General features: G+C 39.4%; 1 pseudogene; it reads right to left on the reverse strand.

Annotated features, from left to right (window-relative positions):
* Positions 1–8,769: 8,769 nt before the first annotated feature.
* Positions 8,770–8,886, reverse strand: LOC129409124 (5S ribosomal RNA; annotated as a pseudogene).
* Positions 8,887–10,315: the final 1,429 nt, after the last annotated feature.

Here is a 10,315-nt window from a genome sequence, read left to right on the forward strand (position 1 = left end):
CGCTGGTAATAATAATAATAATAATAATAATAATAATAATAATAATGATGATACATTTTATTCTCTCTGGCAGCAGGAGACTATGGACCAGTGGACTCACTTTGTCACTGCATCCAACAGATCAGTGTGTGGATGCAAAACAACTTTCTCCAGCTAAACTCTGACAAGACTGAAGTCATAGTGTTTGGTCCACAGAAACAAAGGGACAGTGTCAGCAGTCACCTCCAGTCTCTCTCTCTCTAAAACCTTCAAATCAGGCAAGAAATCTAGGGGTAATAATGGACTCAGACTTGAACTTTAACAGCCACATCAAATCAATAACATCTGCAGCCTTTTACCATCTAAAAAACATAGCGAAAATCAAAGGTTTACTGTCTAAATCAGACTTGGAGAAACTTATCCATGCGTTTGTCTCCAGTAGGTTAGATACTGTAATGTTCTGCTCACTGGTCTCTCCAAACGAGCTGTGAGACGCTGCAGAACATCCAGAACATCCAGAACATCCAGAACATCCAGAACACTGCAGCTCGGGTCCTCACTCGAACTAGGAAGTACGAGCACATAAGTCCTGTGCTCAGGTCTCTGCACTGGCTCCTGTGGCTCAGAGAATAGACTTTAAAGCAGCTCTGCTTGTACAAGTCTCTCCATGGCCGAGCACCAAAGTCCATCTGTGACATGTTAGTGTCATATGAACCATCTCACACTCTGAGGAGCTCAGGGACCGGCCTCCTGCTGGTGCCCAGAGTCAGGACTAAACAAGGGGAGTCAGCGTTTCAGGTTCATGCAGCTAAAACCTGGAACAGTCTGAACATGTGAGACAGACTCTTCTGTGACGCTGTTTAAATCCAGGCTCAAAACATTTCTGTTTAACTGTGCATATAACTGAAAGGTTTTCATTCCGCACTCTTCTCTCCAATTTATGTCTCTCTTTTTTAATTTTTAATCTTCATGATTATTTATGTTTTGATTTGTTTTTATTATGATTTTAATGTATTTCTTATTCTGTAAAGCACTTTGAGTTACTTTGTGTGCGAATTGTGCTGTACAAATAAACTTGCCTTGCCTTGCCTTTATATTGCACTTTACATAAAATAATCTCAAAGTGCTACAGGTAAAAACAATGAGTAAAAAAGTGCATCAGTAAACAGTGGATCAAGCTAAAACCACTGCAGGAATTAATAAGATAAAACAAGAATAAAATACAATTAACAAAAGGCTTTAGTAAAAAGGTACATTTTAAGATTTTGTTTAAAAACAGAAGTAGACTGTGGGGCTCTCAAGTGGTCGGGGAGAGGATTCCAAAGCCTTGGAGCAGCAGAGGAGAAGGCCCCATCACCCATGGTGCAAAGTTTGGTTCTGGGGGGTTGGAGAGTGTTGGTGGATGTAGAGTGGAGGGTGCGTGAGGGGGTCTGGGGAGTGAGGAGTTCCTTAAGGTACTGGGGGGAGTGACCGTGGATGCACTGGTGAGTGAGGAGGGAGACCTTGTATACTCAATCCTGAGTGGGATCGGGAGCCAGTGAAGGGATTTCAGGATGGGGGTGATGTGGTCAAATTTTCGCACCCTCATCAGGATCTTGGCAGCGCAGTTCTGGATGTATTGCAGTCTCTGGATGCTCCTGCCAGATATTGATGAGGAGTGCGTTACAGTAGTCCAACCTGGAGGAGATAAAGGCGTGGACGAGCTTCTCTGCATCTGCGAGGGAGAGAGTTGGACGGAGTTTTGCGATGTTCCTGAGGTGGTGCTAGACTAGTGCATGTCAATGGCCATAGTTATCCTGCCACTAAAAACAGTCTTACCCACTCCACAAAACACCCGAAGCAAATCTATTATTACACCAGACTGTCCATGTGAATGTCTGTTTTAATAGAATAATGTTTGAAATAAAACTAACCTTGCATCACATGAATCGTCGCATGTTGAGGGACTATTTTCTCATATATCAGTCCGCCACTGCCAAGCTTTCTATCAGGAAGTACAACTCACTGCTGCTCAGACATAAACCCTTCAAATGCAAGGTTGGTTTTACTTCTAAAATTATTCTATCAACACAGACATTCACATGGACAGTCTGGTGTAATAACAGATTTGTTTCAGGTGTTTTGTGGAGTGCGTAAGACTGTTTTTAGTGGCAGGATAACTATGGCCATTGACATGCACTAGTCTAACCTCTGCAAATACAAGGACTGCATAGAATATTTTAAAAAGTGTCTCCACACGTCTCCAACACTCTGACTCACTAGGAAATGAGGTCCTATGTCAAAAATTCCAGACTGTTTCTTTAAGACATATTTGTCTTAGCTGGTTCAATCGTTTTCCAAGTGCATATTTACTACTGTGGTTGTGTTCCCGGGCAAGACACTTCACCCAGAATGTTCACTTGGTAGCACTGGATAGACATGGAAAGACAGCATTGGAAATTTTGTCTGCAGAACACACCCTATGTTATGGAGCAAAGCAGTCACCACTTTCATACTAGGCAAGGTGGGTGAAGTGTCCTGCCTAAGGACAAAACAACAGAACTTGGTCCGAACAGGAACTGATCCTCCAACTTTCGGGTTGGGGACAACTACTATAAACAGCCACTGTCGCCCTAGAATATGATGTTTTCTACTGTTTCAAGCATGTTATATAACGGGGTCACCAAACGTTTTTTTTTTTCTGGGGGCCACATTATCTCTCCTGACTGTGATGGGGTCCAGGGTCGGGTCGGGCATATAACAGAATTGTATGACCCTGACAACGCAGATTATATTCTTTGAAAACCGCCAAACTTTCTTTATATATCAGACAAACTGCACGGTCCTTACACTGAACAAAAAAATAATCGGTCATCCACTGTTCTTTGAAAACTCGACACTGTCTGTCCACTTTTCGTATTTTATCACTTGTCATTTTGCCGTCCTTAACTGCACTACAGAACTCTGTGTGTGCGTTTGACTGTCACTGTTTGATTTCAAGCTTGTCAGGTGATGAAATTCAGTGGCAAATGTAAATACATCATATAATTATTTACAGAGAAATATAAATACTTCATATCATTTCTAAATGAAAATATCAACAAAATACAAGATGCTGATGTGTTATTATTTGCCGAAAAGTAATAAAAAAAAAAAAATAGGCCATGACAACTTTTGAGGATTGCCTCCAGTTCAAATGGTGGGGGCAAAGGGACTGAGGGGCGAGGGGGGCAGTCAACCACCATATCCCGCCACACTGCCACACTTGTCCCACTTTTACTTCGATTTCAAGTGATCACACTTCTAACAAAACAACAATATATTCTATGCTAGTTGTTTCCTAGAACTGAAGAAGCAGCTTGGATCAAAAAAACATTGGTCCAGTTCACAGACTTTGATTTCTCTTTTGCTCTCATGCTAGTTGGTTTTGTCAACCAACAAAAAACAAAACAAAAAAACAAACACAATAGTTAAAATCTTAAGTTGGTTGGGGTTCCTTCACCTTCTTGTTTCTATGGATATGTCATTGCTCTGCCTGGAATGTTCCACAGTATGACATTAAACAGCTCTCCTTTATATTTTTTTTTCAATAGAGGTGGTTTTATAGCTGAAAAACACCTTTAAAAACTAGAATTTTGACTGTGAGCGGGGTCGCCACTCCACAGATCTGACCTGTAACTTGGTGTGGCTTGGCCTCCATGAAGACAGGAAAGATTTAAAGGTGCATTGTGTAACTTTTCTGGTGTGTCTTGCCCCAGTACAGATATATTATAAATAAGCAGCTCTTGAGGTCAAAATAATTATGCTGCGTATTTTCTTCATCTAATTATAAAGCGTTTTGTTGTCCGAGTATCAGGGAATGTGTGTTTGCATGCTAGTTGTTTGTTAGTTGTTGCCATGACAGCAAAACTCACAGTATGGAGACCAAACCAGACCAAGTTACAGGTCAGATCTGTGTCAAATGTGTCAGAATCTCTGTGTTTCTAGTTTTTTTTTTTTTTTTTTTTTTTCATAAGACAGAGCTGTTTAATGTCGTACTGTGGAACATTCCAAGCAAAGCAATAACATCTTAATGGCTAAAAGCATTTAACAGATAAATTACACAATGCACTTTAACTATGATTAGCTTAGTATAAAAATGACACACTATATTTTTAGCCTCTATAAGCAGCGGTGTCATCCATGTGTCAGATTATTTATGGTTACATTACTTTTGTTTGCTCAGTTTATGTGTGTAACTTTGTGGGGCACGCCTCATATTTGCCCAGGGTTTTCTCTTCTGTTAAAACACGCCAAATTACAGTGAGCATTAACGCTAAATCTCTGTAAATCCCGTGCCTCGCCTGGACCGGTCCGTGCCCTGTAACTATGCCATTACCAGTGAAAATAAGCTCGGGTTTATGTTTTATATCTTTGAAGGTAAAATTATAGGTGTAACGTATGTGTGTTAAACAAGCTTTGTGTTTTCACGTCTTAAAAGGTGCATTGTGTAACTTTTCTGGTTGCGGGTTCATCAAATGCGTTTCTCCGTGGAGATGTTATTGCTTTGTCTGGAATGTTCCACAGTATGACTTTAATCAGCTCTATCACAGGTGGTTTTACTGTTTTAAAATATCTAGAAAAAGAGGCATTTTTGACTGTGAGCGAGGTTGCCTATCCATAGATCTGACCTGTAACTTGGTCTGGTTTGGTCTCCGTGGTGATAGAAAGGTTTAATGCCATACGAAAAAATAAATAGGAATAAATAGAAACAATAAAATGAATTAAGTTAAATATAAAATAAATAACCTAAATAGAATCTAAACTAATTAATCTAAAACAGTGTTTTCCCCCTTTTTTTTTTTTTTTTTTTCTAGAAACCATATTTTAAAAGTCATAAATCTTTGCGACCCAAGTCAACAGACAATGCTCATAAATCACAAAATAAATTTGTGAGCATTATTGAACATTAATGAGGATATTTTATTGTTGACTGAGTGATCGTGTATTTCTGAACAATATGTTTATGTTTTATGTTTCTGTTTAGTTTGTTGTATATATGGAGGAAACACTGGGGTGAGGGGGTTGCTGCTTTTTTTAAATTATTGTAATTTTTCTGTTGCATGTGAAGCACTTTGTGTTACATTTGAAATGTATGAAAACTGCTATACAAATAAAGTTTGACTGATTGATTGAGAATTACTTAAGTTTTAAACAATGAAAAACAGTGATCAGTAGTTAGGCAAGGCGGTGCTGCGCAGGGAGCATGGAGATGTATGTATATATGTATATGTATATTACAGACCGACATGCCGATCGTGACAAGGCAACTCAAAAAAAAAAAAAATCTCTTGTGACCCACCTGATGGTCACGACCCAGTTTATGGGAAACAATTATCTAAAAAAAAAAAAAAAAAAAGGAAAGATACGGAACCTTTTACTTAATTTTATCTATTAATTATCATCATTATTATTATTATTATTATTAGTAGTAGTAGTAGTAGTAGTAGTAGTAGTATTATATTTCAGTGTTTTCTTTTTTTCTTCTTTCTCACTTATTTTAATTTGTGTTGTATTGTTTACTTTGTTTTGTTTTTCCTTTTGTGTTTATTAGTATGATTTTTTATTTATTGACTTGTCGTTGTTGTGCTTTATAAACAAAAGGATATAGTGTGGTCCAAAGCAAGAAAAATAATCTGACGAAGAAAATAAAAAAAGCTTTTGGACATTGGCCATCTGAGTGTGCTATGCATTTTTTCACTTTTATTTAGTTTCCTGTTTCATTTCAGCTTTTCAGCTTCAGAGTTAGTGTTTGTTTTTGTTTTTGTACAGTAGTTGTGTCAATTGCATATTAAAATTGTGGATAAAATAAAATTGAATTGAATACTGTGAAACATTCCAGACAAGGCAATAACATCTCCATGGAGAAAAGGATTTGACGGACCCTCCACCAGAAAAGTTACACAATGTACCTTTAGAAGTATGAGAAAGTAAAAATACAAAGTTATTCTTCATTTACTTCACACATTCTGAGCATCTTAATGTTTAGTGCTTTTCTCACAGCTTTCAGAAATCAGGACGAAGTTTTGCTGCCATGGCGAAAACGAACAACAACTAGCATGCCAACTTACACTTCCTGATACTTGGACAACAAAACACTTCATAATTAGATGGAGACAATTTACCGCACACTCATTTTGACCTCAAGATCTGCTTATACATCTGCTTATATGTCTTCATCTGCACTGGGGAAAGACACACCAGAAAAGTTACACAGTGCATCTTTAAATCTTTATTTTCATAGAGGCCAAGCCACCTCAACTTACAGGTCAGATCTGTGGAGAGGCGACCCCGCTCACAGTCAGAATTCCAATTTTTAAAGGCGTTTTTGAGCTATAAAACCACCTGTATTGAATAAACATAAAGTAGAGCATTTAAAGGCACACCGTGTAACTTTTCTGGTGGAGGTTTTGCCAATTGCTTGTCTCCATGGTAATGTTATTGCTTTGCCTGGGATGTGAAACTAACAAAATCTTGTATTTATTCAATTACTACAGCAAAACCTTACATTGTGACCATGGGTGGGCCCGTTTCTCCGCAGATCTGACCTGTAACTTGGCCAGGTGATGTGATCTGCTTGTCTCCATGGAAATATCAAAGCTTGTACTAACTTGGTGCACTTCAAAAAACAATATAAATATCAAATCTTACAGGAATACCCAGAAGATTAGATATATTGCCGCCATAAGTAAACAGTGACTATTGGCTGGGCGCATGCTTTTCTTTGACATTGCCTTTTGTTTTGATGCGATTGTGGACGATGGATTTTGTGTCTTCTTTGTTATTGTTGGTTTGTGTGACTATAAACTAAAACAAAACTTTAAAAAATGAAGATAAGAACTCAAAAAAATTGTATTTCTGTTAGAGGGGTTAGTATATGGAACAATCTGAGTGATGATTTTTTTTAAAAGTCACTGTGGAAGCCTTTAAAAAAATAAGTATAAAGCGTTCAGATCTCGGAAATGAATGAATTATGCATTAAATTTTGTTTGTTTTAATTTATATTTTGTTTCTTAAGTCGTAAGTAAAACTGTAAATGCAAACTTGCTGTTCATACGCTGCTTTTCTTTCTTGGAATTCTGTCATTGTTTAAAGGGTTTTTGGCGTTAGAAATACTTTTTTACTTCAGCCTAAACATTTTTGGTCATGATCCATGGGGTTGTAGTCTGTAGTTTTGTTTTGTTTCGTTTTGTAGTGCTGCAAAATGACCGAATAAACTACTACTACTACTAAAGTTCAATGAAATGGTGGCGGATCCTCTACCAAAAAAGTTACACAATGCACCTTTAACTTAAAAATCGGACCTTTGAAGATGAACTGTATGACTTTTCTTGTGGCTCAACAGTTTGATTTTATTGCCTTTGTTCGGAACATGCTAAAAAAAAGCAAACCCATCTCCATGGAGACAAAAGTTTTATTGTATTATGGAAAAAAAAATAAGTAAAACTGCCATCTACTAATTTCTTCCAATTGAGTGAGTGGAAATACAGAGGATTTACACAGGATTTGGCTGTAAAAGCATCAGTTTCCATTCTTGTGTCAAACGCAGTATCTGTTCCATAATCTTTTGGCGATATTACAAAGTGCAAATCCTTCTTAACTTTTGTGTCTGGTCTCAAGTTTAGCTGCTCCATTAAAACACGGTTAAAAATCAGTGTCAGTATTAACACTAAATCCCTGTAAATATCCAGCACTGCGCCTGAACCTGCCCCTGGCCTGAAACTAAAACTGCTCCATGTTTCTACACAACACCACACACACACTCTCTCTCTCTCTCTCACACACTCATAAATCTATCTACATCAGCATTTGTCGACAGGATTAAAAGTTGCATCATGAAAAAGTTTCATAATGCTAAACTTTCAAGATTTTATAACAACAGTTTGAATTATGTAAAAAGTAGGTGTGTAACGGTACATGTATTCATACCAAACCGTTTCGGTACGGGACGTCGGTTCGGTGCAGGGCTGTGCACGAGTGAGTTCGCCCAATTTGTGTGTGTTTACATTCCGTCACTACATGAAGACTCTTTAATATTCACAAGAAAACTCATGTGTGATAGGGGCAGTGTTTCCCACAGCGCTTTATAGTTTGGGCGGCCGCCTTGACAACGAATTGCCCCCGGCCTTGACTACATCCCTCACATCCCGGTCCTCACTTTTCGTCGGCACGGAATCTCTGACTGAACACAAATGCCCCCAAAAAGAAAATCATATTTTGCAGATTACAGGCAGCAAGTACTGAAATATTCAGCCGAAAACAGTAATCGAGAAGCAGAAAGAAAGTTTTGAGTGAGCGAAAAACTTGCGAAAACGTTCCTGGAAGTCATTGGATGGATGGACAAAGCCTGGACTTCAGTAACACAGAAACCATCCTGTCGGGATTCAGAAAGGCCGGAATAATTCTAAATGGAACTGATGCTGAGTCTGACGACAGCGACACAGAAGAGGAAACTGCACTCCGTTTACCTCTGGAGGTAAGTAAGTCTTTATTTATATAGCACGTTTCACAGACATATGTCACAAAAACACTTTACAGAGCATTTTTCATAGATTCATTATTCTTTTTTCTCCACACCCAGTGATGGTAAGTTACTGTTGTAGCTACAGCTGCCCTGGGGCACACTGACAGAAGCACGGCTGCCATGCCAATCGGCGCCATCGGTCCCTCCGACCACCACATCACTCACGCACACACCACTTTCATACTAGGCAATGTGAGTGAAGTGTCTTGCCCAAGGACACAACGACTGGTGACTTTGTGACTGGCATCCCACTGTGGCACCTGATTTTCCCAGTGTCTCCCATCCAAGTACTAACCAGGCCCAGCCCTGCTGAGCTTCTGAGATCTGACGAGATCAGGCTTTGACAAGCCGGTACGGCCACAAGGTCACAGAGTTGCTCAGAAGTGACACTGAGGATGAAGAATTGAATGGATTTAGTGATTTGGAGTGAGATGGAGAGTTTGGTAAACTTGTTCTGTTCTGTTGTTTATGCTATAGTTTATCTGAAGAACTGTTCATATGTGACTTTAACAGCCTGTTGATGAAATGTCAGTTCCTGGTTTCTGATTTTTTAAATAGATTTCCCACAAAAAGTGTGACTTATAATCCGGAGTGGCTTATATATGTTTTTTTTTTTCTTCATTATGCATTTTTTGGCTGGTGCCACTTATACTCTGGAGTGACTTATAGTCTGAAAAATACAGTAGTTGTGCAAACACTACCTCATCTTTTCACTATGGCTTGTCGATTAGAAAGCCAGCAATTCTTCAAACTGTCATTTTTCCTGTAAATTTTGTAAAATCAGTATCAGCATTAACGCTAACCCCCTGTAAATATCCTATACCACGCCTGAACCTGTCACTAAAACCTCCCCACGTTCCTCTGCACCACCACCTTCATAAATCCATCGTCTCCAAACATCCACGACAGATCTTTTGTGTGAACTCCCTCCAGAGGAAATGACATCACGCGCTGCCTTTTGTCACAACTCGCCGATTTATACGTTTACATAAAACTTTCACTTTCTCCGTTTGAAGGGCCCTTACCCCCACCCGCTCCTTCGGGCTCGTATTTTACCCACGCCAAAACATTTGAACTGGGGGGGGGCCCGGGGACTGGGATCGGCGCCATAGCGAGCTCTGGTGTTTTATTAACGGTGTCATAACTGGTGTAGCTCAGAGGCATGATTTAAAGCTCTATCCGCGAGGAGGGAGAGCGAGGATAAATTGGAGTTGACTGGGAATGTGCGACGCGTTGGATTGTGTGTGTGTCGGAAGTTTAAAGGGGCACTGTACGCTGAGCTAATGTGTCTCGGGGCCGCGCTTGATGAGATGCTGATGGTTTAACGGAATGACAGAACGGTCAGAGGGGGCACCGTTCTTAACACTTTCAGTTATAAACACGGAGGCAAACAAGGAAGTCAGCTGCTTTTTATTTATAATTCAATCGCTTTCTCTTTTTTTTTGTTTTTTTCTTACGCCGCTCTCCAGATGCTGCACTGGTATCGCGAGTGGGTGGAGTGTATTGCCCAAGGAAACAACAGCATTAACAACAGCATTACGGTCAGATGGAGTTTGGGCCGAGTGACCTCCTGTTGCTGGGAAATTGCCACCGCTGTTCTACTGTGTTTTTACGTTCGATAATGGTGAGCTGGTTTAATTAATAGCAAGATGGTTTCTGTAATGAATTTGCCTACAATAACATCATATTTTTTTCAGTACACTTTTTTTTTTAATTCAATATTCGAGGGAGACTCGCTCGAGGCCTTCGCATTTTTGTTGACGGTCTCATTGATTTAAGAGTTTAGTCAATGCT

Source organism: Boleophthalmus pectinirostris, unplaced genomic scaffold, assembly GCF_026225935.1.
Source record: "Boleophthalmus pectinirostris isolate CB_2022bp ecotype Guang Dong unplaced genomic scaffold, ASM2622593v1 HiC_scaffold_1, whole genome shotgun sequence".
Classification (NCBI taxonomy): domain Eukaryota; kingdom Metazoa; phylum Chordata; class Actinopteri; order Gobiiformes; family Gobiidae; genus Boleophthalmus; species Boleophthalmus pectinirostris.